Consider the following 15,232-nt stretch of genomic DNA (forward strand, 5'->3'; position numbering starts at 1 on the left):
ATAAGGAGCTCGATCACGATGTTTTTCTTTATTTTCTTTATTTCGTCCTGGCTAACTCACAGGGAGCATGTTCGGAGACACTGCTTTATGATGGGCGTGTCAGCGCAGCCACGTGGTATTCGCCATATTTCGCAGGGTTTGTTTATCAATCGTAAAAAAATGTGTACGGAATTAGCAGGTCGCTGAAAATACCGCAGTTAGATGTGCCTTGGCTGTGCCTACAGATTCCTCACTGATACTTTGATAATTAGCATAGTAGGTCTCAAATTACATAAATACAATGACCTAATTAAATATCTGTAAAGAAAAAATTACTGCGAGCTCTCCACTGTACTGGAAACAATGTGCACTAGATTTTCTCAGAGTAACGCATTGCTATATTTTAAATCTCCGTGAATGACAGTTCATTGGGACACCCTGTATATATTTATGACCTCTGCATGCAAATGACGATGTTTCAATCCCTAAATAATTTTGTAAATTATTGTACAATATTTTTATGAGCCGTTAACATTGTTTACTGGAAAGAAAAGCAATACTGAGACACATATCATTCACGTGCAGTTCACACACCATTGATAAAATACTCTGCCGAAGGGGTCACTAAAGTCTATAGGCTTTGTCAGGGTCTAAAAAGCACTCAAATCGATTTGCAGTCAGGTGAATATATAGCATTATATTAAATCCCTATTCATAGGCTATCCACACTTTTAGAAATAATTGTTAATTGGCAACCACCTTCTCTTTCAATATAATGAAATCTGTCTAGTGTACATATTCAAATATATTGTATACGTGCAAAGTGTTTACAGTGCAAACATAAAAAAATTTTGAAGTGAGAAAATACGAATGAGGCAGCCGCTGCTGGTGCCTCTAATGCTTATGTCGTCATATTGGCAGGATTTGCAGAAATAAAGAAAAGTATGAATTAAAAGCCATGCACGTCCGCGTCAACAATGATGTAATGAGCTACTATCCACAATAAAGGTTTCAATGAAAGGGTCGAGGCAAGTCAAAAGAAACGTCAAATAATGTGTACTCGCCGTGGTTGCTCAGTGGCTATGGAGTTGGGTTGCTGAGCACGAGTTCGCGGGATCGAATCCCGGCCACGGCGGCCGCATTTCGATGGGGGCTAAATGCGAAAACACCCATGTACTTAGATTTAGGTGCACGTTAAAGAACCCCAGGTGGTCGAAATTTCCGGAGTCCTCCACTACGGCGTGCCTCATAATCAGAAAGTGGTTTTGGCACGTAAAACCCCATAATTTAGTTTTTAAATAATGTGTGTGACAAAACTCTGGTAATGCCATTTTAGGTGTGTTTGTAGAGGGGGAAGAGCGTTGGCTACGGCATCGCTGGAGTGGGGGGCTCAGCCCTACCCCTCCGGTAAACTCTGGAGGGGGCTCAGGGGCCCGAGCCCCCCACCCCCTTCCCTTCCGTGATCGCCGCTTATGAAACGAAAGCAAACAACGTGAAATTTGCGACGCACCACTACGCACAAGAAGACAACTCTTTGGATCCCAGATAACTCTTACATACTATATGTAACGAGAAAATCACTATAGGCATGTTTTCACATGTTAGTTATAAACTACAAATGAGGAGTATTCGCTACACGAAAACTAATTCCGTCATCCGTTTTATACTTCTTTCGTGCGTGCATAGGCTGGCCTCGCAACCCCTTCCTGTCCACACTTATCTATGGCTGCAGTTTTGTATATTACCGCTCTGAGAGCCCGCATGGACAGCTACCGCCATCTAACGGGTTATAAGGGAACTATTTATTCAGTTTCGCTCATTTTCGTGTTTCCGTTGCCTTTTTTCTGACGTGCTGGGACTCCTATAGATCGTCCTTTGACCGTGGCCTTGTACAAGGTGTACAGTGTTGTTTCCACGCTCGCTTTACGCTTGTTTCTTCTACGCATCCCACCTGGCTACAACAGCAGCCGGGAGAGCACGGTCTAACACGCGGCACTAACCACAGACACTAACGTTTAAACACGGACAATAACGTTAATCTGCACATAGGACGCCTTTACCACGGTACGAGGTCTACGGAGCAGCATGCCGGAGAGCCGGGATTTGCTTGTCTAGAGCGGGTGCTCACAGGAGCGAGTCCCACTCCTCCTTCCTGAACTTGAGGTATCTCGACCCGCAGTCCCAGAGCATGTGTGCTAGAGTTGAGGTCTGCCCACAAGACGGGCAGGCGTCGTCGCGATATACGTCGGGGGGAATTGCGTGTAAAACGGCCAGACGCAGGTATGCACCATACTTTCGTCCTAGCACGCGCACATGGTAGAGCTTCTATTCAATGTTTTTTCTTCCTCCATGCGCGCCTCTGATCCACGAGAAACAGCGCATTTCAGGCAATCCTGATTCGTCGTGCGCACGAGCTTTAGGACGATTGTGAGAGCATTGGCCCGGAGACCAACTTCAGTTTGCCAGATTTAAGCACGGACCTTCGCTTTCTCTTGGAAAGCATTTCATTGCTGCCACGTGCTGATCTAAACATATCCTGCAAGTTCCAAACATCACAGTTCTCAACTCTAATGTTTAAAACTCCTTCTGGCTGGTTTATTTACCAGCGGTCGCGCACATAGTCGATTTTTGCGCTAGAAGACAAACGAAAGACGACCTCGTAATCGCACTAGGGCCTAATAACTATGGCATATGTTTTCTTAAATATATGGATAAATTTAGCACACAGAAAGCTCATATTTGCAGCTATATTGGAAATATTTATCGCATTGAAATCTATATTATGACATTTTCCCTGTTCTCCTATCCGAATCAACACTGACGTTTGCATGCAACATTCTCTTTCTAAAAGTTATTCGTTCAAATGTATTTTTCAATGGTCTTTCCAGTAAACATGTTGTGGGGGACTAGTACCGTAGGAAAGAGAATTTCTTCCTCTACAATTCGATATCATACGCTATAGCATCGTATTAGCACTCTCACAGGAAATAAATAAGTTACTAAACTACCCAAACATTGGTGCTTTTCCCGCAAGGTTGCAATAATAAAAGAAAGAAACGAACCAAGGAGGAAGAAAGAAGGAAGAAAATAATGAAGGAAGAAAAAAGAATTGTTGAAAAAAGAAAAAGTTGAGAGAAAAATAGAAAGGAGGAAATATCTACGAGCAAACGAGGGAGCAAGGAAGGGACAAAGGAGGAAAAAGAAGAGAGGTAGAGGAAAAGGAAGAGAACAAGAGAAATAAAGGCAGGATGTGTTACGAAGATTTGGAGCATCGAAGACGGCTTATCTCAAATATCGACCTACTTTAGCAAATTATTTAGTACTCAAAATGGAAGATAGAAGTTCAGTGAAGCATCGTATATATTTTCCCATCGTTCACAGGAGAAACGAAATTACCGGAAGCGACTCTAGCCATCTCTCAGCCATGCGCCCTCACAAAGAAAGATATGTGAAAAAGTGAGTACTTCTTGCTGACGTGAGGACAGCCGTCCACAGAGAAAGAAAGCAAAATTGTGCATAACCGATATCAAGGGCACGGTGTTCCAGCCCATCTAGCGAGTTGTTTTTTATTCATGAAGTGCCTCCCGGGATTTATCGCTCACGGCCAATGCTGCCGACGCCGACGACACCGGCTTTTCTGCGACACGAGCTCCTTAACGCTGTCGCGTTAAAAAAAAAGCGCTGACGGCCGCGGAGTTTTCACGCACTGCTCCGCGGGCTGGCCATGGCCCACATCACCCATCCAATCGGTATACTTCCAAGTGCGCAAGCGCGAGGTCTGACGAGCTCTTCTCGCCGGCGCGGTTTGCGCTGTGACACGCAGTACAGTGGGGCTGCAACTGCTACAACACCAAAGTGCGAAAACGGGAATTCGCAAACACTTGTAACGATCGCAGCGCCCCCATCTCTCCGCATTTCCTCCGCTAGTTGTAAACGTTCTACTTCACCAACGCCACCAGTGGCAGGCGCAGTACAGTGGCGCGTGCCGCGCCTGATTTGAGCTACTAGAAATGGAAGTGGTGTGGTGTCGGCCAGTTTCGCGGAAACCGTTACTTTGTGTGGACGTACGACTGCCACATTCTTCCGATCCTGTGGCTGTATCATTGTATTCGCTGCTGGACGAAGCGGAGTGGGGAAGTTGCCAGGAGGCGCAAAAAAAGGTCAGTGCTGCATATTTATGTGCTCGTTACGATTGTTGCTCAGTTAAACCAAGAATACCACTGTGTAGGATACCGCTACTCTGCCCTATGTATTCAGTTGAATTCAGGCATGCCTGCTAAACTCTGTGTTTAGAAAAAGTTTATTTCGCCAAGAGACGATACGAACACCGAGTCATAATCACGGCACAATTCCACCGGGACGATAACATGTAAGAAACGAAACACAGCACGTTTTCAACGTAAGTAATGTCCGAGTGCTCACGCACCAACATATAAACACGTATACCCACAGAAAGGCACAGTTACACATTAAATAAATGCCACATGTACAAAATGATTTTCAATATATACAGTGTACACAATGGTTATGTACAATGATGATGTGATAGAACACTTTACACAATTTTGAAGTGATGTGCACGAGATGTGTATACACAAAAATGATCATGTATACGAGAGGACACACACACAGAAATCACGGGCACCTGCATCCTATGTGCACTCAATGAATACTTCTGATGGTCTGGCTACAAGAACCAGACTGGACGAAAATTCAGCCAGACGCGTCCATCAGCCACCGACAGGAAACGACATGACCACTGTCGAAGGAACTCTTCTTCTCCAAGGAAGAACAACTCCTCCGACAGAAACGACAGTAGCTCAGAGTAGAGCCTCCCCATAAGTGGAAACAGAGTGCGGTGACGACGTCCCATGGCAACTGCCTCGCACCGGTTACGCCATAGACAGAAGGCCTCCGCAGCAATTAAAAGTCGCGCGAAGCGGCCACGTGAGCAGCGACCAGATGTAACAAAGCGGTTAACTCCAAGGCCACGAAATCCAGTATGTACGGCCCTCCAAAATATCCTGGCAACGACGCATTGCAGCAGTACATGTTTATTGGATTCTTGAAGGGGGCAATTGGGACACTGCGAAGATCGGACAACGCCCCACCGCTCAAGCCTGTCCCGAGTTGGAAGCACTTGCCACCCTAGACGCCACATGAAGTCGCGTAGGTGGCCAGGCAAAAATGACACCGTTATCGCATCCCACGACACATTATTTGAACGTGCGAGGCGCGCTGGGGGAGCTAGAGGAAGCAGTAAGGCTGACATAGTATCTACTACACGGTTTTGGAGAACGTCTACATCGGGACATACCTGTTGTATGTGGCGATAAAATGCCACGGCCGTACAGTAAAATGTAGGTGCGTTTAACACTTGTGGTCCGTGATTTAAGTGTACGCCCGGTAACATGTAGCGAATTTTCGTGCCAAAGAAATAGCAAGCGAGTTCACGCGCTGGACACTGATCATGCTGTAACAGACGGAGCAGAAATCGCAGAGCAAGCAGCCGGCAGTGGACAGACACGGATGGGAAGGCGAACCCACCGCGAGAGCGTGGTTGCCCAAGCGCCGCGCGACAGACTAGTTCTGTACGGCCCGACCAGAAGAAGGCACCAAGAAGGGACTGCAAGGACCTAGCAACCCGTAATGGTGGCTGTACGACGTGACAAACGTACCACACTCGGCCGCAAAATACAGACTGCGCTAAGTACCTTCTTTCTGATAGGGGTAAATCATACCCTTGCACATCTTCAATATTTCGCCTTACATCTTCAAGAATTGAGAGCCACACAGAGTCTGATATGCCATTAGAGGTGTAGTCAAGGCCTAAAATGCGAAGAGAGTTGCTCTTTTGAAGACGGAAAAGGGGACTTAGGCGTGTCTGTGGTGAACCAATGAACAAATAGCGACATTTTGAAAAGTTTAGCGCAGCACCTGAAGTATTTCCGTACTCAGTGAAAATTCGAAGGCTACGGGTTAAGCTATCTTCATTCCTGAGATATAATGTGATGTCATCGGCGAAGGCTGTCACCTTCACAACACCGCTACCAGGCAGTGGGAGACCGCATACGTAAGGGTCTCTCACTATTGAGCGCAGAAATGGTTCAAGGCTGAGCACAAAGAGTACTGGGGATAGAGGGCACCCTTGACGAACGCCACGAGTAACGGGAAACGGTGCACTTTCTCGACCATCCAGGAACAATGTACTTCGGATATTAGAATAGGTATTCCTAATAAGTTCAACAAAATTTGACGAGAAGCCGAACGAGGTCAGTACATTAAAAATGTAGTTATGTTCAAGGCGATCGAATGCCTTTTCTTGATCTAGTGAAACTAAGAGACCACGTGCCGACCTGGCCAGAGTGTATGTCATTATGTAACGCGTAACGAACGAAAGACTGTGTATCTCTCTGCCAGGGACTGAGCATGCCTGATGGTGTCCTATTAGGGAAGGCATCAGGCTTCTCAAGCGCCGGGTGAGAACAGCTGTGAAGGTTTTGTATTCAACGTTGAGAAGCGTGATTGGCCTCCATTCCTCTGGGCGAACTGATGACGGATCGTGCTTAGGTATTAGCACAATGCGACCGTCCCGAAAACTAAGCGGGAAATCAGAGTTCTCAAAGCATTGGCTGATAACAGATACGAAAGTGGCACCAATATCTTCCCAGAACGTTAGATAAAACTCAACGGGTAACCCGTCCGGCCCTGGGGCCGAGCCACGCTTCATGGAAGATAATGCTGCCTTCACTTCCTCGGCTGATGGTCGTGCACAAAGACGGTCAGCTACCTCAGGTGGAACCTGAGGCAGACCACTAAGCAATGTATGAAATCCTCGAGAGCCAGAATCTATTTGCATGGTCGTACGCGCCATGTTTTCAAAGTGCGTTACGAAGAGCGAATAATCACGCGTGGGAGGTGGTGTAACAGGAAGTGCTCTTGGGGCCGCAGAACCGAATGCATTCAGCTGTCTAAAAAGCGAGTTTCTTGAAAAACGCAGAACTTCGGGGTGTGCACTCGGATTACGTCTGCATCGCCAAGCAGCAGCTGACAAAGACGACGCCGTGATGAGGCGTTGGAAACGCCTCCGTAGCTCACGCTGCCAGGACCGCATCAACGGAGTCAGTTGATTGACCCGAAGGGCGATGCGGAGCTTCGTGGCAGTATCCGCCAGTTCTTCTGACATACGTCGTCTGAGTGCACGTCCTTCAACTGAACAGTGCAGACGCCACTGCACCTTGAGCGTATCCCATGACTCTCGGTCAGATCTAGAAACAGAGGCGCCCAAGATTCTTGACAAACAAGAGCGCGAGCGCGCGTCATGTAGAACGCGGATGTCCAGACGCCAGGGTTTTACTGATGAGGAAGCAGGGGAACGAATTTCAAGTATTACTGGTTTGTGGTCGGAAATATAAACAGGGGATAAAGGAAACGTTATCACATCAGACCGGGTGACATACTGAGCTAAACTGCTTGGCACATAGGCACGGTCTAACCTGCTTGACGACGCACCGCGTCGCCAGGTCCAGGCAAATAAAGAACCATGAAAAAGTTGATATGTATCCAGCGACGAAAAATGCTGGACGAGGCGACGCAACTCCCGTGCGTTCCAATCAGGGCGACCCCAGCCCGGGCCTTGCACATCTGCTCGCGTGTCTAAGACGCAGTTAAAATCCCCAACGAGCACCACGTGACGACCGTCAAGGAAATACACGTCCAATACACTTAATGGCCTGCGCGGGTCCATATATGCACAAAATCCGTAACCTAAATGAAGATAGTACACAATCAAATGCCAATATTCGCCCAGTCCCATCATAAAAGACATGATGATCTCGCAAGAGAGCTCTGTTGAAAATAATAATACCAACTCCGCTAGATCGTGATGTCGCGAAAGAGAAGAAACAGTCTAGGTTAAAAGTGCGTTTGAAAGTAAGGACATGTCCAATGGTGAAAAAATTTGTTTCTTGTAAACACAGTATGTCACAATTTTATGCGTGTGCCACGCTGATAATTTCGGCTTGTTTTACAGGGCTTCGGAACCCTTGTGCATTTAATGAAATAATCTTCAGGGTGTCAGCCATAATTAATTAAATGTATCACTAAACTGACCTGGTCGTGTTGTTCAAGTCGGCGCCCTGGGAACAAGTCCAGGGGTTAAGCAGTGCACGCGTCACTTCTTCGACCCTCTCGAAGAATGCCGAGGTTTTTTGGGCCGCTGTAACTCGGCACGGCGATCGGGGCCGCCGTCCGAGCCAGAGGCTGACGCATGAGCGCGCTTCACGTCTCGTGGGGCCGCCATTTTTATGTCGAGTTCATCCAGGCTTGGCGAGAGTCCAACGCTGCTATCAACTCCGAGGCTGAAGCTGTTTTCTGATGAGGATGATGTCGGTAGCGGTAGGGCGGCGGGATTGATTTCATCGTCGCCGACAACTTCGGCAGCTGGGGGCTCGTTTAGATGTAATGGTTGCGCCGTTGTAGGAGATGTAATTGAGGCGGATGAAGCCACAGCAGATTTCGTGGGTATATCGACTGTAGTGATTGCAGGGTCAGGTGTTTTATCTGCATTTAAAACGTTGCTGCGATCAGGAGGACTGATGGTAGCAGCCGAAGTGGAGGCGCTTTCGGCCACAGCACGCGTGTCCTTCGCTGCTTGGAAGGCCAACGAACATGGCGTGTTGCGATCCGCCACGTCATGGTCTTCTTTCTCAGTAGAGGAGGCCGGCGAAGATGGCGCGTTGTGACTTCCCGAGCTGCATGCCTCTTCTTTTTCATTTCTTGACGCTGCTTCTTGCGGTGTCAGTGCGATTTCTTTGGTTACGGCGTCACCCACAGTCGCAACCGCAGTTGACGCCGGTGGTAAAGGGGGAAAGGCTCCAGCAGCAGCGTCTGAGTATGAACGCCGCACAGGGCACGCGACCGTAGGGTGACTATCCCCGCAACGCCGACAAGGACGGTCACACCCGTCGCTTTCGTGGCCATGGACGCCACAACGGCCACAGAACGCGGCGGTGCACTGTGCACGGTAATGGTCGCTGGAACCGCACCGACGACACACGCGTTGCAAGCCGCGGTAGTCGAACGTCACACGATGACCAGAGACTCGCAGATAATTTGGGACCGGGGTTGTGGTACTCATTTCCATACGCACGAAGCGTGTGCCCGTGAGCACGCCACGTCGTCCGTTCATAAGACCAGCGTTGACAGACAGAACCTTGCCGTATGGTGATAGTGCCTGGACGAGGACTTCGTTCGGGACGAAGGACGGCAAAAAGAGGCAGGTTACGTTGGTTACCTGCGGGCCGACGGGGACGACGGGACAACGCTCGCCACCGATGACGAGGCAGCCAGCATCGACGATTAGAGTCATGGAAGCCATGCTCTTGACGGTGACTTGGAAGTTGAGGCCTCCCATGTGCTGAACGCAGTAGACCTCAGAGAGGCCAACTATTGAGGCCGTCGCGTCGACGACGGTCTCGGGACCATTCCCCGTAGGGACAACAACATCGAAGACGTGGGCCTTCGAGGGAGTCCATGACGCTGTAGGCGCCATGGCGTGAGAGGTGGACGTCCCCGACGTGGAACACGCAGGGGCGTCGGTAGAAGCGCTTGTTCCGGGCTCTTCTTCTTCTTCTTACTGCTAATATAGTCCGATAGCTTAATTTGAGTACCATCCCGGGGGATTTGTTTCCAGCGCTCTTAATAGGGCAATCTAGATGACGGAATGATGGCAGTTTTTCCGCCTAATTGCGCATCGCGAGACAAAGGTCGATTAGGCACATCGAATTATAATGCGTACTTCGTCATTTATGCTGTCTTAAATTCTGCGCGGAAATATTTATTAGTAGCCAGCAACTTCACTTTGTTTTGGCGAAACGTAATCGGTAAACGGCAATTCGCGTCAATTTGCGTGCTCGTGCCTCGGAATCCGCTCGACATTTATGACTCCATCCACGTTGCTGGTTCGCTTGTTAGTTTCCCAGTAATCTCTATGCCTCCTTACAGTATGTTGCTTAGTAGGATATTGACGGTCGCTTTAGCTGACAGCGGGTGTGAATGTTCGCACCCTGCGACCGCGTGTTTGCCGCTCGCCATCTCCTCGCGCTCACAGGCTTAGCAACTTCCAAGCAAGTTTGTAGGAGCTTGCGTCCTTGGACTTATCGGTATTTTTTATAACTTCTGGTTTACTCCCGCTGTTGTTTTATTCTGCAAGATAGCATGGATCTACAGTGTTTGCGAAACCGGGATCTTCGTCCCGGGAATCTTCGTCCTTGCCCTTTGCGCGAACGTAATGCACCAAGGAGAGCGCGCGAGTAAAATGCCATTCCGCATAACTGTTAATGATGGGTCAAGGCGTTGGCGGCCGCACTGCCTAGGTTTGGCTGTGTACGTCAGGTAGTTGTTCCATGTTTCTTCCAATGCCGTCGGCCTTTTCAGATGGTATGTTCACGCTACCCTTAGCTTGCTCGCTGACGTAGAGAAATGGAAGGGACAGTGGTTGTCTTAGCAGTAACGTGAGCTCACGCTGCTGTCGCTTTATAATATCACCATTTTGCGGCACCTTATATTAGTTAACAAAATATTTCATTCGTGGAGGGAAGAAAGGGAAGAACACATGCCTGACCTTGTATTCAGAAATTGTGCCGCCACTTCTATGCCGTGGACGTCAGTTCTGGTAGCACGACAGCACAATTGCCTACAACGCGTACGTGCTGATTAAGTTCTTACATCATGATGGGCCCACAAATATTATGCCATTTCTGCGCGTCCTGAAAGTTAATATACTGCAAACGTAGCTACGTTCTCCGTTCGACAATAACCTGTGCAGCAACCGAATATGGCTGCGTCCACTTGGATAGTTTCTGACAAATATCCTTGTTTTTGTATGCAAAATAAAAATGAAAACTATATTTCCACTCTCTACACGAACCCTTCACGTCATGGCTGTGGCGTCCATTGTGGCCGAAGACATCTCGGGCGTACCGAGGGGTCGTTGTGACCAGTGCGACTGCGACGAGTTCCGCCTTCCTGTGGAACTTATAAGTCACGAACGAGTGCCGCTTGGGTGGTGCATATGAGAACATTCACCAGTCGCGCATGGATCATTTGCAGGTGAGCCTAAAATGTGTTCAAATATTTTTATGTTCCTAAGTGTTTAGCAATGAAACCTTACCAGGGCTACCGCAGTGGATGTTCTTTTTTTGTTTCGTAAGAAGGCTCCTCTCCAATATTATAGTTCGTTTGAACCACCTGTCCTGAATAATAAGCAAGCGTTCTAAGCGATTTTGGTCAGTGGAGTCGTGACTAAGTCAGTTGAGTATTGCAAACGAAAAAAAAAAGCCTTGAAACCACCGCCGATGGAAAGGAGCAACATATCTAGAACATGTGGGATATCATTCCTTCGCTTTCAGTCTTGCTCTTTTTTTATAGTTTTTCTGTGTGCTGAAATACAATAGAACCAGTACATATTTCTAAAGTAAAATAGATTACCGAATTGTAACTACAATCATATTCCTTGTTTTGTGCACCATCAGTTACAGCGTCATATGCGTTGCACCGTGGAACAAGCAGGTATGCTGTTTCTTATTAGCATGACTCTTTTCGGTCGTTTGTAGAAGGCTTTATGATTATTTCTTTAGCGTATTCTTCTACAATATAGGCTCAGTGCGGCCATACTAAAAATTTTCATAGCATGCACTGAAGCTGATGCTGCAAAAGCGAAAAAGATGGAGTCGTGCACACATCATCTTTGATCCTCTGATTTACCACTCTGGTAACGGCATTACCCCAAAAAATTAAAACCCCTATTAGCGTTTCGAGCGAATGTCTTAGCGACTCGTTGTTGCTGATAATAGAGCGCCTGACGTTGAAGAACACGCTACTGTAATTACGGGAAACTTCAGTGCCTTGTCGAATTAATAATGTTATTTGGCCTGTTATTGAAATAAAAATACAGTAAACGTTTGTCACTGTGTACTTCTTTAGCCATTTCTAGGATGGGAAAGTCGCAAAAGGTTGATGTGGGCAAGTTCGTGCATAATATTTCTAGTTAACAACGGCGCAAAAAAACGGGAGTGTCCCACGTGTTGTACGCTTTTCCTTTTCATCCCCATTTTTTTTGCGCTTTGTGAACCATAACATGAAAAAATAGCACTCTCGCACCCCTACACAAGCACCCCCACCTCATTCTTCTTTAGGTGTTCTACAGTATTATAATTGATTATGCTTATTAGTGCTTTGTGCACAGTCTTGCCTTCTTGTGACGCATGGTTTAGCGAGGTTTCCTAGGTATATCATTTACTGAATCCTGAGCAGCCAAATTACAAATCTTCCAGCCCTCTTACGAAGCAAACTCACAACTGTAATCTGCTTTGAAATTTTTGTAAAAACTGAAAATATAAGTACTTGGAAATAAATAAAATGGAAATGCTGCAAAATTTTTCAATTAAAAATAAATTTTGTACTTCATTTTATGATGTGGACATGGCTAACCCATTGGGAATGAAGCGAGGGGCCTGTGCAAAACTGACGCTCTTCTATATCATGCTTGCAAATTTCCCACCTTCGAAGCGTTCACAAGCGAACTCAATTTTCTTTCTTAAAGTAGGCCAGTCAAACGATCCTAAAGCCACTGAGTCAAGCAGAATTGCTGCAGGACTTTGTTTTAACAGTGAATGAGTTTGCAGCTGAAGGTATTGTCTTCACAGTACAACGAACAGAAACAAAACTCTATGTACAGGTTCTTGCCATTCTTACGTTAAGCATCATAACAGCACTAGAAAGCACATAATGGAGTAAAGAGGGCATTTATTTGTAGTGAGAAGGTGCATGAAGTATGAAGTACGCATAGATTAATATATTGTTTTGCTGCTAACTAAAATCCGTCAAGGCTGGAAAGCCAACTGATGTTCAGGTCATTCAACTGGAAAAGCGTAACGCTTTTTTCAGAAATGAAGCAGCGATTCCATTGACACTAAGCAATCGTCGATGCTGCATGCTCATAGAATTTTTGTGCATACTGGCACCTTTTGCTGGGTTGAAAAAAGAGAAACCAAGAAATCAGTGAAATAACTCATTAGTTTTATAAAAAGGGTATTATCACGAAGACCACAATTTAAAGCCATTGTTTAGTTAAAGTTTGCTGCTTCTCTTTTCTTTAAAGGCACAAGAGCTTGGCAACAGGTCTCCGCCAGGCCCATGCATTTTGAAAGAGAATGGCAACTTCAAAATTGCCTGCAAGGAAAACATTGTGGCTTTACCACCTGCATCATCACCTGAGAAGCAGTCAGCCTCCTGTTTACTGTATATTTTATTTTAAGCTTGTCGTACCCATACGCTTTTTGGACAGTGTTTGGGACTTGTGTAGACAGTTATTGTGAAGGGTGAGCCATTTGACAGTGGCTTGATGTCGTTTAAGGTAGTCTCTGGTGAAAAACCTGAAGCAGTCAGGCCTAATATTCACGTGCTAAATGTTTGGTAGGTTGAAGCAACATGTCAGTTGCAAAACTGCAAAGTTGTGCCTTCTTTTACGATTTTTTATCACCAGGGCAAAGTGCCGGCTGTATGTTTCAATGCTGGCTTGTTTTTTTTTTCTTTTTTTTTCATTAAGATATTTCACTTGCATTTTTCAAGGCTGAGTTATTTAGTTATTTCAATATTTCTCACTTGTTTTCCAGAATTTCTTACCATTGTATTTCGCTGTTGCCTTGTTGAATCTTTAAAATGTGTAACATGCTTCCATGTGTTTGGTGCATACTATTTTATAAATATTTAGACTAGCTTTCATAGCAATGTTTGGGATGAGGTATACCAAACTACATAATGCTGGGGCAAGTAACCTGCCTCAAGTGGGAGGCTTTTTCAGGGTGCTTATAAAGTGTATTGGTCACAATTAGCTTTGTATTATACGTACATCTGTGATCTGCCAACTGTATTGTTTCTAGTGTTCATTTTTTTTGTTTTGATATTTGACACGTGCTTCTGCTAAGTTTTTGTTTGCAAATGTTCTATTGTTTAGTTTGGCTTGCACTGTCTTTTCCCTTTAAGAACTCATCCACTACATTCTTCATTGCTCTTGTGATAATTCAACTGTACAAGCCCATTGTTGTATGCCTTTGTCGTATAATTTTAGAGTGCTTAATTCTTTTGGAACGGGGATGCGTAAACTCGGTAAATAGCAGACAGATACTTGCGCATTTGAGTTACATATTTTCCTGTGATAAACCAGAATGTTTTATAGTCTCTGTTTAATGTTTCTTTGTTCCACAGCCAATGTGCAAGTTTATTTGCATGTGGTGCACTTATGTCTGGGGCCATTTCGATTACCCACTTTTTTAATATAGGGGCATACGTGTGAACGCCACGTACTGCCTAGTATCCTTTCCTTTTTGTATTTGTTCCTTGTTGGCTAGTCAGTTTCTATGAAACTTGAGACGAACATATCATTAGTGTATGCAATACTGCCACTCAATAAAGTTTACTCATTTTGAAAAGCGGTGTAATAATTTGTTTCATAGGTGTTTTAATTTAGGCACTCTGTTTCTTTTACATGCAGCTAAAGGCCAGAGCAGGATCCGGCAGGCGAAGCCAATGTTTCGACTGTGTCGTTCCAGGTACCTCAAACCTACTTTTATATAGAACTATGCTCTAATAGGCAACTGTTGGGAACTGCCAGGGACCACACTGCTGCTAAAATTTCTACTTTCCAATTGTTAGTATCACCGCAGGCCACATGCCAAGGCTGTGCTGTCAAAAGAATGTCGGTGGTTTCCTTCTGACACAAATGCATTAGCCAGCTTGGCATATGACCTCAGTTTGTACTAGCAGGGGAAAGCAGAAATATTGCAGAAGTGGGAACCCATAGACAGTTTCCTGTCTATTAGAACACCGTTTTATATAAAAAGCAGATCTGAAAATACCTGGAACAGCGCACCCGATATAGCCATGACTATTTTATGTGGATCAACGTTCCAGTAACGGAAAGAAGCCTTTTATTTGGAACAGGGTTTCATATACTCTTGTGTGGAACGATGATCCACATAATCAATGAGTAAAAATAGGTGGGGCACTGTTCCATCTACTTTTTAAAGTATGTGGAACGTGGTTCCAAATATATAAACGGAACTTTCTTGCAAAAAAGTTCCAGCTACTAAGTGGATATTATGTGGATCCAGATTAAGAGAGTATGAGAGATTAAACCCGATATTACTTCCTTCTAGTGCCCTCTCCATCCTCACCATGTACATCATAAACA

This window comes from Dermacentor andersoni, chromosome 2, assembly GCF_023375885.2.
Source record: "Dermacentor andersoni chromosome 2, qqDerAnde1_hic_scaffold, whole genome shotgun sequence".
Lineage (NCBI taxonomy): Eukaryota > Metazoa > Arthropoda > Arachnida > Ixodida > Ixodidae > Dermacentor > Dermacentor andersoni.